The 17699-nt window shown below is 48.2% G+C and overlaps 1 long non-coding RNA gene across 1 annotated transcript; it reads left to right on the forward strand.

Annotated features, from left to right (window-relative positions):
- The first annotated feature begins 10763 nt into the window (after positions 1 to 10763).
- On the forward strand, positions 10764 to 16847 carry LOC142827089 (uncharacterized). The gene is made up of 3 exons (XR_012901496.1): positions 10764 to 11219; positions 13324 to 13473; positions 16145 to 16847. It is a non-coding gene; the product is annotated as an uncharacterized LOC142827089 (long non-coding RNA).
- The last annotated feature ends 852 nt before the right edge of the window (positions 16848 to 17699 follow it).

Below are 17699 nucleotides of genomic sequence, written 5' to 3' on the forward strand. Positions count from 1 at the left end.
TGAGAAAAACAAAGCAAGATCTGTACTGCATTATGTGAGAGACGAGGAAATCACCTCTGTCCCCAGATTTACAACCTGACTGAAGATGTTGAATGTTAAGTAGCTTTGGAGAGATTTATTCAGGTAGGTACTTGGAAGCAGTTAGAAGGTTCAAGGCAGGGGTGGGGAGCATCAGGCCAATAAGCTTCATACAGTTTGTCACAGTTAGCTGCTGGCGGGGCATTAAACAGTTTGTTTACCTAAGCATATGCTGGCACAAAGCCCCACAGCTCCCAGTGGCCATGATTCAATATTTCTGGCCAATGGGAACTGCAAGAAGCCATGGTCAGGTCTACACTTCTTGCAACTCCCATTGGCTGGGAACAGCAAACTGTGGACACTGGGAGCTGGACATGTCCATAGCTGTGGATGCTCAGGTAAACAAAATGTCTTGCAGCCCACCAACAGCTAACTTTGGTGAACCATGTGCAGCCATTATGCCAGAGGATCCCCACCCCCATTTGAAGGCATAATCTTGTTACTCCATGGCATCTATAGTACATGTCTGAATATCCAGTAGCAGTATCTTCAGTTATAAATGTGATTGCTCCAGTGGAAGGGTGATCTGGAGAAAAAAGTACTCCAAACCTTTGAATTAACAAACATGGCAGAAGAAAAATCTAGACGGTGAACTCTTTGTATAATAAAATATCATTTCTGATCTGGTTGCTTATAAATGTTTTTGAGAGTTATTCAATATGTCATTTGAGAAAATAACTTAACATGATGGAAAACAAGAACATATATCAGGAATATAAACCAGATAACTTTACATTGTCAAGTAATTCACAGGAGTACAGATGATGGAAATGTTTGTGATGAAACATTATCTCTCAGATTTATTTCATTAACATTAAAACTTTCCATAAGAAAGTGTCAATTTTGAAAACATTTCATTTAGAAAAAAATTGAGTTATTTTATGGGGAACAATTTGAAGTGACTTTTCATTTTGAATTTTATTTGTATGGTATTTTATTTTATTGTTTTATATTTTCTTTCTTATTTTAGAAAATACAAACATTAAATGTTTATAGTTATCTGAAAAAATTAAAAATCATTTCATGGAAAATTTCCAAATTCAATTTGTTATTGGAATTTGGAATGAAAAGAGACCAAAAGTGCAAAAATGTCTGTTAACTGGAGATTCCCGTTTCCAACTAGTTCTAAAAGAGGATATCTGCTACCATACAACATATTTAATTTGGAAAAAAACAATGAATGGAAAATGTAGTATAATATCATTTGTACCACTGTGAAACTGAATTCTTCCCAAACTGTCAAACATTATTCAGGGCAAACACAAGGTTTCAGGGAAAACACAAGGTTTGCCAACCATGTCTATAATAGGCTGCTCCCATGCTAAATTACAGACGTTTTTCCTCCCTAAGTAGTGTTTGACAGAGGAATTCTTTTGATTGGCCCCTTTCACATGTTTCTCCAGTTGGCTTATGGAACACCTGCTATAGCAGATGCTCTGTCTTCATATTTTAACACATCTCAGATATTTCCATATTTTTTTGTGGATAACTTTAGAGATGAGAAGTTATTAGACTATTACAAATCCCAGCATTTGTTATAAATTCATTCAGTTTAATGCCCAGTATTTCCCCAGGGCATTTTCTTTGAAATGCATTTAGACTTCTGTCTGCACCTTTGGTGGATTTCAGACATTCACAACCACATGTTCTGGTGAATGGCATTCTTGAAATGGAGGAGGATGGGAGGCTGATATCAGGGAGTTGAGGGAGAAGGTAAGGGAAATTAAGGAATTCAAGGATCCCCTGGTGTGCTCAATGAGCTCAGTCTACAGAAGATATAAAGTGTAATGAATAATATTAAATCTGACTCTCCATTACCTTGTACCTTGAGCAGTTACTTATTATAAAAATTTAAAGTGAGTACAAATCGTTTTCATGACAAAAAATGCCATTTTGATTTGGTAGCACTGTACAGTACAATACTGTAAGTGATAATACAAGGTTCAAGGCCGTGGAGAATGAATTGCTTTTTTCTTGAAAAGTATCTGAGAAGATTTAATTTTATATAGCAAAATTAACTAAACTTATTAATTGAATTATTTGTCCCTTTCTCCAAAGATCTTACATAGACTATTTTTGAAGATAACGTAGATAATCTTTCAATGCACACAAATTTAGATATGTGCAGTCATGCAAGTCTAACAGTTGTTCTGCAAAAATTCCATGCAACTATCAGAAAATATATATGCCTCTCTTCAGTGTGTATAATTGGTCATATTCATGGACACATTTGTATGGCTGGAACAGAACAGAAATTGCTACAAAACACACTAAAATGTCCATATATTGAAATCAGCTATCTGATGTACCATCAAGGCACAAAAGCTGGTAAAAGGAATTTAAAAAAATAGTACAGTTTAAAAGGGGGGTAGGTGGGCAGAATGTGACTGAAGAATGCCTCTTAATGCCAGCTTGTAAGGAGTCAGAGAGGGTCTACATAAAGATTACATGTATCTTCTAAGTCTGACATTATTGCCAGGGGCTTTTCTGAACCGAAAGGTTTTGGTAACTTTACTCGTTATGAGTGTCAGGAACTATATCACTGGGGACACAACATGTCCAGCTGATAAATGATAAGTACAAACAAGAGTGTTTTCATTTAAAGCTTTTTCTCTGTTTAGTCTCCCAGCATGTGTGCATGTACACAACAGAACAGAGCACCCCAAATCTACTGTTATCCAAAGTCTGGAGTAATCTTTGAGTGGAAAGTGACAGGTTTCCTGAGGTCAGCCTTTCATCTGCCACTGGAAACCTTCAAATGAGTTCACCAAAGAGTCCACTCAAGTCAGACCCTGTACCTTTTTGTGCTTGTGTTACAATAACACGTTGATTAAAAAGGTAAGCAATCAAATTCAAGCTGTTACTTGTGCAGGTGTTTTTTTTATACACACCAGCAGTCAAATATAGACAGAATTCCTGTTTTTCAAAGTGACATACGTCAGAAATGTTTAAAGAAAGCACAAGAGGGTGGCAGGAGGGTAATGCTTGTGGTCACTCAACCCCTTCCCTTCCAGCTTGCCTGGTTATGCTTAGACTGCTAAAAGGTTCTATAGTTGTTTGTACCAGTATAATAATCAATAGTTCTGTTTCTGGCAAGGAGCTAGGCCTTTTGCTGCATTTCCAGGGTCTCCCCTAACAACATACACTTTGCATTTTTCTGAAGAAGGGTCATGTGAGCTCTCTAATAAAAGTGTATGTCATAGATCCTCATAATCATTGTGACATATAGGTATGTATTGTATTTCCAGTGTATATACATCTAACTCTTGAAATATGTTCTTGTAATTTGTAGCAAGATGTTAATCCCCAGAAGAGGTGAAAACTGGCTTCCTTCAGACCAGGAGTTCTTTATCTAGATATCTGCTGAAATGTAAATTGAGTATTGACTCATTCATAATTATCTATATTATCTCAATGCAGATGAAGGATTGTGAAATTAACAGGAAAACCAAGAACAATCGGAAGAAAATAGGCCTACCTGGGGGTTTACTGGACTATAACAGGGCACAAGGAAAGCACCTTGATATCCTGCACGGTAAGAGAACAGCATGTTTACAATCATGAAAACAGGATCTCAATTAGTCTTAGCTGAAAATGGTACAAAAGATTTTTGGTAAGATAAGACTGATCTAGATAGGAATTTAGCCTGTTAAGTGTACTCTCTAGAAAACATTCACTTACTATGTTTCTATGTAATACTTCCATGTTTATTATGCTTAGGAGAAGGTCCATGTAGGACCCACAGGTTCTCAGATCAAGGTTTGGGTGATTGGAGAAGGTACTGCCGATGTGCCTAAACTGCTCTGCACTTTTCTGTCACACTCATCCTTCACTCTGGCTTCTTGCTCCTGGAATCTGTCCAACACTTTCACATGGACTTCAGAGACCCCTTTTAACTTGCTTCTCCAATCAAAGTATACTTGACAAGCCCTAAGGGGCTGGATTACATGGGTCTCGTGTTGCCTTTGAACTCATCAAGCCCAATGTGCTATCCAATATAAAATGAAGACTTTTTAAATATGTAAGTCTATAGCATTGTATAAATTTTACATGCATTTAGTTGTAACTATGATTAAAATATTAATAAATGGTTTTCTAGAATAAAGCATTAATTTTTAGATAAGTTGCCTGCCTAAATACGTGCCTTTAAAACATGGCAATTTAACATCTGCAGTTCTCTAATTTGTTAGTTAGAAGTAATGTTTGTTATAGAAACAAAATGCTGGCATGCAGTTAGTGCTATTTTTCATCTAGATTTGTGTATATTGATTTTCCATTACCTGCCTCTGTTTTTTTCATTGCTCAGCTTTTACAATTTATCAAGTAGACCAAACTTTGTTCTGGGAAGAAATAAAACCCTGCAAATGCATCTGATTCTACAAAAACAATACTAATATGGCATAAATTTAGATATATATGTTAAAGTTTGCAAGATCAGATCTGTAAAATTTAATAATAGTACTGCAAACTCTTGAGGACCTTAATAAATGAGGTACCTCAGATTATTCCTGAGTTATACTTAAAAGCCAAAAGGTCACAGTGGAAGATATGAATGTTAGTTATCTGAACAGTCCAGGGCTAGAACTATCATGCAGAAAAATGGCCAGTTGTATATACGGAGAGAGAAATAACTAAAGCATAAACTACTATGTAAGTATGAGAAAGTATAACTAGGCTTGAAGAATTTGATTTTTTATTTTGAAAGATAACATCAACTTTCTGTTTTATTTTTAGATTTTTATTTATTTTAATGTTTACGGTTGTGGGGAAGTTATAGGAGGAGGTTAGAAAATGATTATTTCATGACAGGTGTTGCAGTACTAAAGTTAAAGCTTTCAAATAATTAAAACCCATATTATCAATACTACATGTCAAAATATCCAAATCAATATCCTTAAACCAAACTCTAATAAGTTCTCAAGCAGCATGTTTCTCTTACTTTGCTCATGTGTAAATGACAATTATTATTGATGGAAATATTTTTCTTCAGTTTGTATTTCTGATTAAATTGACATTTGCCAATAAAACACAATTTATCAAAATGTAAATGAATTCATGCAGGTAAATCCAATTCTGCTTCCATGACAAAAGCCTTCTTGACGTTGATGAGATCAGAATTGGGTTACAAGTCAATTACATGGAAAGATACAACGTGCTGAATGTTTTTAAGTTAATTTTTTAGCACTGTGTTTTTACACTAATGAATATTGCACTGCTTAAAATCAAGAATATAGGGACTTGTTTTGTCAGTAATGTGAACCTGACTGTAACAGGGCAGCTGCCCTGTACTGGCCCCTTAAGAGCCAAACCCCAGCCTGGAGCAGGCCCGGGGAGTTCAGCCCAGCTGGGCGGCATTGGCCAATTAAGGCCCAGCTGGGGGCTATAAAAGGGCGGGGCTGCTTCAGCCCAGGCAGTGTGAGCCTGGCTGCTGAGGGAGCAGGACGCTCTCTGGAGCTAGGGCAGGGCTAGAGAGACAGGCTGGGCCAGGACGCTTGGACAGCCAATCGGCCAGCCTGCTAGGCCTGCGGCAAGGCTGTGAGCCTGGCTGCCGAGGGAGCAGGATGTTCTCTGGAGCTAGGGCAGGGCTAGAGAGACAGGCTGGGCCAGGACGCTTGGACAGCCAATCGGCCAGCCTGCTAGGCCTGCGGCAAGGCTGTGAGCCTGGCTGCCGAGGGAACAGGACGCTCTCTGGAGCTAGGGCAGGGCTAGAGAGTTAGGCTGGGCCAGGGCGCTCGGGCGGCCAACTGGCCAGCCTGCTAGGCCTGCGGACAGGCCGGCTAGAGAGACACCAATCCCCCGGAAGGGGAGCTCAGAGCGAGTGGCTTGGGCACTGTGTGGCGAAGAGAGCAACGCGACTAGAAGATTCCAGAGGGGAAACGCCACGTGAGCGGAGGCCTGTGCGGGCGGAATGGACTGATTCCAGGGACAGATGACGGACCCCCGCTACGGTGGTGAGTGACCCCCTCACAGATGGTGGAGAATGTGGGCACTTGAAGCTACGCGATCCCGGCCCTGACGTAAGGGCTCCGCGGGTGCCTCAGTGGACCCTAATCCAAAAAAAAAAAAAAAAACCCTCACGCAAAAAGAGAGAAGTTTGTGGGGGTTCCCTCCTCTCCTCTCGGCGAACTCGGGCGGGAGGGCCATGGAGGGAGAGGCAATGCCTGAAGGACTGACTAAGGGGCGACCGCTGCCCGTGAAGCTGCGAGCCCAACGATTGGCGGCGCAGCTCCGACAACAGCAGAGGCTGGTACAGCAGCTGGATGCCCAGTACCGCCAGGCTCTTCAGGAGGTGGCGGAGCAGGACCAGGCCGGTATGGGGGCCGCCCCGACTCCACCGGCTAGCTCCCCATCCCTGACCACGCGGGGCCCCGCGGGGGACCCCGCGGTGTTTGCCCTCCTTGACTCGGGATGCAGCCAGACGCTTATCCGCCCCGATGTACTGCCTGACACCGCGGCGCCCGACGGGGAGATGCAGCTGCGGTGCGTACATGGGGATGTGAAGACCTATCCTCAGGTCCGGCTCCCCTTGAGTGTGCGGGGAGTCACCCGAATGATGCGAGTGGGCGTGGTGCCGCACCTACCATACCCTATGGTGCTGGGTCGCGACTGGCCAGGTCTTACAGCTCTCATTACAGACTCACCAGCGCCGACCGAGCCCCATGTGGAACTCCTAGGGGAGGAACTCCAGGCAGACCGACCGCCGGGGTCGCTCGACCGGGAAGGCCCCACCCAGCACGACGCATCTGGCCCGGCCGACCCAGGGCGCTCAGACATGGAGGACGTGCCGATTACACTGGACTCGGCAGACTTTCCCCGTGACCAGCGGGAGGATCCCACCCTGCGGGAGGCCTACGTCCAGCTTGCTTGTGTGGATGGGACGGTGGTGGATCCACAGAGGGCGGCTCACTGGCCCCGGTTTGAGCTACGAGCCGACCGGCTCTATCGGGTCGGGCGGAACCCGCAGACGCAGGAAGAAGAGGCCCAGTTGTTGGTACCCCGGGTCCATCGACGAACCGTGCTGAGGTTGGCGCATGACCTTCCGGCCGCCGGGCACCTCGGGCATGAGAAGACCCTGGCCCGAGTCTTGGCCCGCTTCTTCTGGCCCGGGGTGTACAAAGAGGTCAAAGACTATTGCCAGTCATGTCCAGCCTGCCAGCTCGCCGCAGCCCCCGGGGTGCCGAAGGCTCCCCTCGTCCCTTTGCCCGTGGTAGGGACCCCCTTCGAAAGGATCGCCTTGGACATAGTGGGGCCCTTTCCACGGAGCGCGGCGGGATTTCGATATATTTTAACGATCATGGACTATGCAACCCGGTTCCCTGAGGCCGTCCCCCTTCGAAACACCCGTGCCCGCACGATCGCGAATGAGTTGGTGAGGATTTTTGCCTGGGTGGGGCTACCTCGGGAACTACTGACCGATCAAGGAACGAACTTTACCTCCCGGTTGCTGCGTCAGGTCTGCGACCTCCTGGGTATTCACAAACTACAGACCTCTGTCTACCACCCCCAAACCGATGGGCTGGTAGAGCGGTTCAACCGCACCCTGAAGGGGATGCTGAGAAGATTTCCGCCACCGGACATGAAGCACTGGGACCAGCTCATCCCCTTGCTCTTGATGGCGGTGCGGGAGGTGCCACAGGCCTCCACTCGATTTTCCCCCTTCGAGCTCCTGTACGGCAGACGACCTCGGGGCGTCCTCGATCTGGTCAGAGAGACCTGGGAACGGACCCCCTCCTCCTCGGTTGGGCTTCTGCAATACGTACTCCGGCTTCAGGAGAGACTCACGCAGGTGGGGGCCTTGGCTCAAGAAAACATACAGGCGGCCCAGGGAGCGCAGGAGCGAGCGTATAACCGGGGGGCCCAGGAAAGAGTGTTTGAACCCGGGGATCGGGTGTTGCTGTTACTCCCCTCAGAGGAGTCAAAATTGCTGGCCCGCTGGCAGGGGCCGTATGAGGTCTCCCGACGAGTGGGCCCGGTTACCTATGAAATTCATCAGCCAGACCGGCGAAGGAAAAACCAAATCTACCACGTGAACCTCCTCAAACCTTGGCGAGGGCGAGAAGGCATGTTGGTCGCGCCTTACCCGTCGGAGCCCGTGTTAGGTCCCCGGGTCCCTGACGCCAAGGAGGAGGAGATACCCCAGCTCGCGGATACCCTGTCTAAGGACCAACGGCGGGTAGCCCAGGTGCTCATCGAAACGTTCACCAGGACCTTTACTTCGCGTCCGGGCCGAACCTCGGTGATAACGCACACCATCCGAACCCCGCCCGGACAGGTTGTTCGCGAGGGAAACCGACCTCTTCCCCGACGGATGCGCGACGTCGTGGAACAGGAGGTTCGCACCATGTTGGAGCTGGGAGTGATCGAGCGATCCCGAAGTGAGTGGAGGAGCCCAGTCGTGTTGGTCCCTAAGCCAGATGGAAGCATTAGGTTTTGCATCGACTTTCGAAAGGTGAACGCGATATCGAAGTTTGACGCCTATCCGATGCCCCGGACGGATGAACTGCTGGAGCGCCTGGGAAAAGCCAAGTTCATAACAACCCTCGACTTGACCAAGGGCTATTGGCAGATCCCGCTGGATCAGGAGTCCCAGGAGAAGACAGCGTTCACCACCCCGTCCGGGCTCTTCCACTTCGTGCGCATGCCATTCGGCCTCCATGGGGCACCCGCCACCTTTCAGCGGATGATGGACCGCCTGCTCGCCCCTCATCTGGAATATGCTGCAGCTTACCTGGATGACGTGGTCATCTATGGTCGCGACTGGGAGGACCACATAAACCAAGTGGCGGCCGTGTTACGGACGCTCCGCGACGCGGGTCTCACGGCCAACCCCCAAAAGTGTAAAATCGGCGCACAAGAGACCACCTATCTGGGGTATCGTTTGGGGCGTGGGCTAGTCCGGCCCCTAGTGGGGAAGGTAGAGGCCATACGAAGTTACCCCACACCGACCACGAAAAGGAAGGTCCGACAATTTCTGGGACTGGCGGGGTATTACCGCCGATTTGTTCCCCAATTTGCTAGCATAGCGGCGCCGCTCACCTCTCTGCTCACAAAGGACAAACCTCAGAGAGTGAGGTGGGACACAGAGTGTGACTCGGCCTTTCAACAACTTAAAGAAGTCCTGTGTAGCGAGCCCGTTTTGCTTAGCCCAGACTTCGATAAACCTTTTTGTCTACAGACAGACGCCTCTGCCACTGGGCTGGGCGCCGTACTCTCCCAGGAGGTCGATGGAGAAGAGCATCCGGTGGTCTTTATCAGCCGTAAGCTGTTTCCCCGAGAACGCCAGTACTCCGTAATAGAAAGAGAGGCCCTGGCGATCAAATGGGCGGTTGAAGCCCTAAGGTACTACCTGCTAGGGGGGGAGTTTACGCTATGGACAGACCATGCCCCGCTAAAGTGGCTACACACTATGCGGGACACCAATAGCCGCCTCATGAGGTGGTATTTAGCCCTTCAACCCTATGTGTTCTCCATACGCCACAGGGCAGGCAAGGCCAACGCCAATGCGGACGCATTGTCCCGCCTGGCCGAGGAGCCGGGATCCAATCCCGAGGTGGGGGACCTGGACTTGTGGGGGAGGGCAAGTAGCAGGGCGGACTGGCCGCCCACTGACCCAGAGGAGGAGGAACCCCTCAGGACACCCGGGTGGGCGGAGGCGGACCCCACCCCGTCACCTGGCCGGAACCCAGAGGGTGGGGCGGGGAGGATAAGAAGACGGCGGGAGAGGGCAGTCAGGGCCCAGCCGCTGGAGGAGCTGGAGGAAGACCCCAAACTCCTGCCCGGGAAGGCCGAGGTCCGGGCTGGGCGGCACCCAGCTGAGGTCCTGGAGGCCGGCCGAAACACCCCAGACTGGGGCACGGAGACCTGGCCCAGACCAGCGGCCGGAGCACCCCTGGATCCCGAGGACGACCCAGATGGGCTGGACCAGCTAGATCCCCGATGGGTGCTGGAACGCCGCGGCCGACCCACCGGCGGGACCTCGCAGGACCCAACCCTGGACCCCTGGAGTGGGCCACCCGGACCCTACTAGGATGACTGGGACAGCGCGACAGCCCGACGAGCCCTCAGAGGAACAGGTACCCGGGAAGGGGGGGGAGAAGAAGGGGCCCAGGGATCGCTCAGGCGGGAGAGCCGCCACGGCCAGCAAGGCCCGGACTGAGCCAATCGCAGCGGCGCGGCTGCACTCAGGGTCCCTGGGCCGGGGCGCAGTGAGACGGGTGGGCCTGCGCCCCCTCCCCCCCCCCTCGCCCCCGGCCGGGCCGTCCCGGGTTCACTCCGGGAGGAGGACTTGATATGGACACGCCGGGAACTGTGGCCTGCCTCATAGCGAGAGGGGGGCTGGGGCTTGCGGAACAGGGCAGGCAGCAGGGAAACCCCCCCCCCCCCCCCGGAGATATTTAAGGGGGAGGGTGTGTAACAGGGCAGCTGCCCTGTACTGGCCCCTTAAGAGCCAAACCCCAGCCTGGAGCAGGCCCAGGGAGTTCAGCCCAGCTGGGCGGCATTGGCCAATTAAGGCCCAGCTGGGGGCTATAAAAGGGCGGGGCTGCTTCAGCCCAGGCAGTGTGAGCCTGGCTGCTGAGGGAGCAGGACGCTCTCTGGAGCTAGGGCAGGGCTAGAGAGACAGGCTGGGCCAGGACGCTTGGACAGCCAGAGAGACAGGCTGGGCCAGGACGCTTGGACAGCCAATCGGCCAGCCTGCTAGGCCTGCGGCAAGGCTGTGAGCCTGGCTGCCGAGGGAGCAGGATGTTCTCTGGAGCTAGGGCAGGGCTAGAGAGACAGGCTGGGCCAGGACGCTTGGACAGCCAATCGGCCAGCCTGCTAGGCCTGCGGCAAGGCTGTGAGCCTGGCTGCCGAGGGAACAGGACGCTCTCTGGAGCTAGGGCAGGGCTAGAGAGTTAGGCTGGGCCAGGGCGCTCGGGCGGCCAACTGGCCAGCCTGCTAGGCCTGCGGACAGGCCGGCTAGAGAGACACCAATCCCCCGGAAGGGGGGCTCAGAGCGAGTGGCTTGGGCACTGCCGGAGGGCAGTGTGGCGAAGAGAGCAACGCGACTAGAAGATTCCAGAGGGGAAACGCCACGTGAGCGGAGGCCTGTGCGGGCGGAATGGACTGATTCCGGGGACAGATGACGGACCCCCGCTACGGTGGTGAGTGACCCCCTCACACTGACAAAATATTTTCCTGATATTACTATGCCTATATTTAAATGTTGTCTACTGTTGTAAAAGAAGAACTGGGCACAATTAATAGAGCACAGTTTTTCGCAGTCTATATAATCACTTGGGACTGAACTACACTGAAAATTAACTCTGCTCATGGTTCTCATAAGTTTAATAGCATTTTCACCCCCAATGTCATCATTTGCAAAACATTGATTCTCTTGTTAATTTGAATAATGTAAATCAAGAGTAACGCTGTTAATGTCAATGGATTTACCTCAGATGTCTTCTGGTGGAACTCTCAAGAGAATACAACTATGACAATTTATTGTATAATGTTTTTTATTTTTTAATTGTGCTGAAGATCAAATTAATGTCTGTTGTAAACATGCATAACTTTAGAGAAACTGGCATAGGAAACAAATTTGTCCTGGTATAACCCCACTAGCTAAATTAATGTAGTTATATAATGGATGAATTTGGGTTAAGAACTTCAGTACATATTCAGGAAACTTTATGAACAGAAATCCCTCTCTCCTGTATATTGTTTAGTCATTTAGTGAATATACTGAGGCAGAGTGACCTCCCTCTAAGTTTGAGGGGAGGAACCCCCTAGTGGATTCAGGCTGGGCCACCTCTCTTGCCTTAAGCAGAGGGGCAGAATAGGAAGTATATGAGGTGGGGCCTGAATCACAGTTGGACCAGAGCAAGTGAAGGAATCAGATGCCTCTGTATCCCTACTGAACCTTAAATCAGGGACTAAGCTTTTCCAACTCCTGCCCCTGGAGGAGAACTCTGTGTGAGGGGAGCTGCTGGGACTGATGTGAGCTGAATACCTGGCCTAGAGAGTCTAACAGGGAGGAACCAGTTGATGTTTAAATAAACAAAATTGCTTCTTTCCCCAAAAGGAAACATTGGTAAAACTAGACAGAACCAGCCTTGTCAGCTCACTTGCATTGTTTAACGCTATCACCTTTCCCTTCTACCCTTTGTTCTTAACATCCAAAACTTCAATCAGCCTCAGTTGGAGGAGGAGTAGAGTAACAGAGATGGTACACCAAAGCCATTCCTGCAGCCTTACCCAACTCCTCCTCTTTTCCACACCTCTTCCCCATATACAGAACTTTCCCAGCTTTTCCTCTTCCCTTTCACATATACTATAATGATCCTGAAACAGAAGACAGGACTATGCAGCACTTTAAAGACTCACAAGATAACCATCTTGCGAGTCTTTAAAGTGTTGCATAGTCCTGTCTTTTGTTTCAGCAAGACCAGACTAACATGGCTACATCTCTATTACTATAATTCTCCCAACTTTCAATGATCAAGTAAACTTGGGACTTCTGATATGAGCTATTTCTGATGTGGGCCCATTGACACCCTATTCTAAAAACTTGTTCTTGGTTGTCACTCATTATCCCTATCAGCTAAGTGTTCAGGCCTGGTCTACACAGCAGAATTAGTTCAACAGTTTACATCACCCTAACTATATAAGTGTCTAAATACTATTTTCTTTCCCCTTGACTTAAGTGCCCTACTATGCTGACTTAATAACTAGGCCTGCATGAGAGGCAAAGAGTCAATGTTGATGTAGACACTGAGGACATGTCTATACTGGGAAATTATTTTGAAATAAATTAAATTGACGTAAGTCCAGATTTAACGGAGTCAAAATAGTGTGTCTCCTGTAAGGGAAAGCATTGGAAATTCATTCAAATTATTATCAATAATAATTATTCAATAATTCATTATAATTATTCCAAAATAGTGCATCCACACTGTTTGGAGCCTGTCTGAGACTTAAAGCACCAGGAGGGCAGAGACTACCTGTGGCTGCTTGGTCAGGCAAGCTGTGAAGTGTATTTTAATGGGCTCCTCTCTATAGCCACATCTCACATGCCACTCCTCCACTGCCTCCCCCCTCACAATGCTATAATACCACTTCTCCACAATACCTCCTCCCTCACAGGACAGAAAAGGGATGTACTGCCACCATGGAGACAGAGCTGCTGCCAAGCAGGGCCAGGCTCATGGGCCTTTTGCTGAGGGCATGGTACAGTACTTCCAGACTGCCTGTATGTTGCTCCAGCAGGAGAAGGATCAGGAGCTGAAGGATGAACCCCAGCATGGCTCACAGGCTCTGCTCACCCAGGTCCTGGCACTCCTGCTGTCACACAAGTCCCTAAATCCCCTGGAAATAGTGGAAATGCTGCTTCAAGCAGAGGGAGACATGCTTGGACTGGTGGGTATCATCATGCAGGTATGAGACCATTGGCAGTGTCTGCAGAATTTCCGCATGTTGAAGGACACCTTAAGGGAGGGTGCTCTGTGAGTGACTCAACCCAACTAAAATCATCCACATCCATATGCTGCAGGAATTACATTGCTTGTGAGTGTCTATATTTTGCTCACTGTCAGGGATGCATATTCTTATCAGGATTGCTTGCTCTGTCCTCTTTGGCCACACTGGCTTCTCCACTGCTCCCTTCCTCCTGTGGAGCTTAAAAGTCCCAGCAGCATGAGAAGGGCGTGTCCCATATGGCAAAACGTGAAAATCCTGTGTGACACAGCAGCAACTGAGGCAGCCATGAGTGACCCCAATGCTCCAGCAGACCCTGTCAGGGCTGCCAGCACTCCCTCAGCTGCCACTAGCCAGGGATGCAGCAGAGCTCCAGCCTGGACTGGTGTGGAGATCCTGAACCTCATCAAAGTCTGGGGGAGGGGGAGGGAGACAAACCTCCAGGATCTCTGCACTAGAAAGAGGAATGACAAAATCTATGGCCAGATCGCCACCAGCCTGGCTGACAAAGGCCACACCTGGAAACTTGACATGTCTTTATTATTTGCTCTGCAGGGGAGAGGGGAAGGTATGAAGAGAGGACATAGGAAGGGAGAGGCAGAGGAGGAAAGGTATTGTAAGTGATCTCGCTTAGTCCTGGACCTCTGCCTGGTGCTCGGGCCTATACCTATTAGTCCAATGGCCCCTTTTAGACTGCAGGGCCAGAAGGTAGGGCAGACTGCAAAGCTCGCATCAGTCCACTGTCAATACAGCCCAAGCCCTAGTTCAGGTAAACAAACAGTTCCCAGAGTCAGTTTCGCCCAGGCCGTGGTTCAGGGTGGGGCAGGCAGACAAACAGTTCCCAGCACAAGTGGGGAGGAGGAGACTGCCACCCAGTATGTGGGGTGGAGAGGGGGATGCAGGCCCTAGCTATTCTACCACGTCCCAGCCCAGGGCCATAGCAGTGGCAGCCTTGGCAGCCACGGGTGTCAGCGGGGAATCTGATCCACAACTCACCAACACACATCAAAGGGCTATCAGGTCCACCTGACCAACATCTGCTTTCCCTGGGCCACTTCCTAACTCCCCTTCCCTCTGCACCTGACTCCCAGTCAGCAGCAGGTTGGCAGGGTCTGGGTACTTTGCATTGGGGACCAGGTACAGAAGGTCTCCTCTTCAGTGCCTGGGCCTGGTGGTCCGGGCCACTCATTCACCTCTGCCAGATCCTCAGGGCCTATGCGTGAGAGCTCAGCACAGGCCTCTGCTCATTCCAGAGGCTCAACCCCTACTGAGCTCCTGGGCTGGGCTTTTATACTTCCTTCCCCACACCTAGGCCTCTGTGGAATTGAAGGGGCAGGCTCCATCTCAACTCACCTGGGTTCAGAGAGGGCTTCTTCCTCCTCAGGGTCAGTGAGCGGCCACTCATGCTCACTACGGTACATAGAGGGAATGAGGGGGCCCCTTGTGGAGAGGCACAGGGGAGAGTCTCATAACTGGCCTTGCATGACACTCTCCCTCAAGGCCTCCCTGATCATCACAGCCCCTTGATGTGCTCTCCTTATGGCACTGGTTTCTGATTGCTCTAATTCCCTGGCCAGACGTTCAGCTTTGGCCCCCTCACTCCCACTCTGGCAGAAATGTCTTCCCCTTTTTCTCACACAGGTTGGGAAGCACACAACAGGCCACCATCGCAAAGGGGATATTGCACTCCCTGAGATCCAGAAGGGTCCTTTCCAGTTCTAGGAGATAGGCAATCTCCATTAATTTTTTAATTTTGTTGCATAGACATGCCACCAGAAGGAACTAAAAATAGTCAACATTTTTTGATGAAAAGCTTTGTCTCAAAATGTGGCCCTTCTTCAATTTACTATGAAACAGTTCTGGAAAGAAAAAAAACCCATTGTTTTGGTTTTAAAACTGTGTGGAAACGTCAATTCCTCTTTAGTTTTTGTTCGCGCTACAACAAATATTTTAAAAATAATAAAAATAATTACAATAAAAATGAATTTAGTTTTTAAGTGTAAAGACAAAGGAATACCTTATTTCTGGGGGGGAAATATGAAAGGAAAAAATGTTCTTACCCTACACTTTTCCTTAGTTTTGTTTTCTTCGTCCATCTACCTTTTTCCATTGTAAAGAAAGGGAAAGAAAATTGAAAGATAAAGTGAGTGAGGGACAGGCAAATGTACAGAGTGGCCAGACCAGCAGAGCTGATATTTCATGATTTGTGCCTCTATGCCAGGCGTAGGGAATCTTTGGCCCTATTGGCCACTCCGAGATCATCAGGGTTGGCCACTGGTGAGCTGCCAGATGGTTTGTTTACCTGAGCAACCCTGGGTACAGAGCCTCACAGCTCCCCGTGGCTGCAGTTTGCCAATGGGTGGCCTTGCCCATGCCATATCTGGAGCTTCCACTGCCTGGGCATGGCAAACCACAGCCATGGAGAGCTGCAGGGCTCTGCAGCTAAACAAGGTAAACAAATTATCCATTCCACTCAGGTAAACAAATTATCAGATGGCCTGCCAGTGGTTAACGAATCATGTGTAGCCAGCAGGTGGGAGGTTCCCCTCCCCTGCTCTACACTGCTGATGTTGCTTGCAGAGAGAATGCTGAGGTAAATGCGTTTGTCTTCCAGATGATCCTGAGAATCCTCACGAGGCAGTGCTTTTGAATCCACTCTACCAGCTGTAGTCAGCCAGACACAACCCCCCTCCTTCCATCCATTGGCGTCTAGCTGGCTGAACATACCCCTCTGCTTTTCCTTTCCCTTGAATCTTGATCTCTTAGGCTATGTATAGACTGACACTTTTTGTTGGAAAAAAGTATACAAATTGCCAGGGCTTCCAAAAGAACGCATCTGGTCTTCTGCAAAAAATGTTGGAAGAGCAGACACATTCCCTGGATGCGGTGGAGTTTTTCTGGGATACTGCCAGTATCCTGGAGCAACTCCATAGTCTAGTTATGATTCATGTTAAGCTTGCTGCCTATGGGATAAGTGTGAAGTGTGAATGAGGAATACCCAATCAAAGGCATTTTAGGATTTGTATTTTTTAAGGCAAACAAGGACCCTGCAATGTGTATATATCAACTGACAAGTGGCCAGGAAAAGCTCTCTCTCAAACAAGATATAACAGCACAGCAGAAACCTGGGACCAGCCCAGAGAAAGTAAAGCCTCCTAGAGGTTCGAAGGGATCTCCTAGGGAACATCATGGCCAAGTCTCTGGGAAGTTGATGCCTGCCAAGCACTCCAGCTACCTGTGAAACCAGAAGTAATATACACCATACTTGCAGCCTGCCTCCAAACTGCCAGAATGAATATGACGTGTGTGTGTATGAGGATCACTTTGCCCTTATGAATCTGTACCAATAAATAACTCTAAAACTAATACTGCTCCAGCCCACACTTTGTCCGGGTTTGTTCTTCAGCAGGTCTGAGGAAGTACAACACCAGCCTTTTGAAAAGTAGTCTGTAGGTAACACAGATCTCACACTCAAAGAGAAGGGTGTGGATGGCAACTGCCTTGTAAACCAAGATTTTGATGCCTGCTTGCAGATCCCTATAACTGAAGACACATTTGAAGAGTTTTCAAAAGAATGTGCTGGCATAGTGGATCCTGTATTCAATTTCAATGTCTTCCATGACTTTTTAAAGAAAATGACTAATGGGTGATGTATTTACTCAGTCAACTCCTTGACTACTCTAGTATGTATTTCATCAGGACCTGGTGACTTGAAGACATTTAACTTGTCTAATTAATTTTTAACTTGCTCTTTCCCTATTTTAGCCTCTGATCCTACCTCATTTTCATTGGCATTTATTAAGTTAGATGTCGAGTTGCTACTAAACCTTTTGGTGACTATGAAAGGATTCTGACTATGTTTTATTCATCCTTTATTATTCAGATAAATATGATTTATGAAATAGAATGTCTTCACGAGAGACTTCAAGAATCAAAGCAAAATGTTACATGCTTTATAAAAGCACTGCATATAATAGCTGAAAAATACGATTTTTTGAATTGCAATACATAAAAATATCAGAGACAGGCTTGTTATTGGTAGCTATAACTGAAGAGAGATTTAACCCTAGACACAGCTATAATGATTGCAAAGCAGTCAGAATTAGTCAAACAAAAGGTAGGATCAACTTGAAAAACCTGAAAGCTGAGAAATGAGTAACAGCTGAGAT

This window comes from Pelodiscus sinensis, chromosome 1 (genome assembly GCF_049634645.1).
Source record: "Pelodiscus sinensis isolate JC-2024 chromosome 1, ASM4963464v1, whole genome shotgun sequence".
Lineage (NCBI taxonomy): Eukaryota > Metazoa > Chordata > Testudines > Trionychidae > Pelodiscus > Pelodiscus sinensis.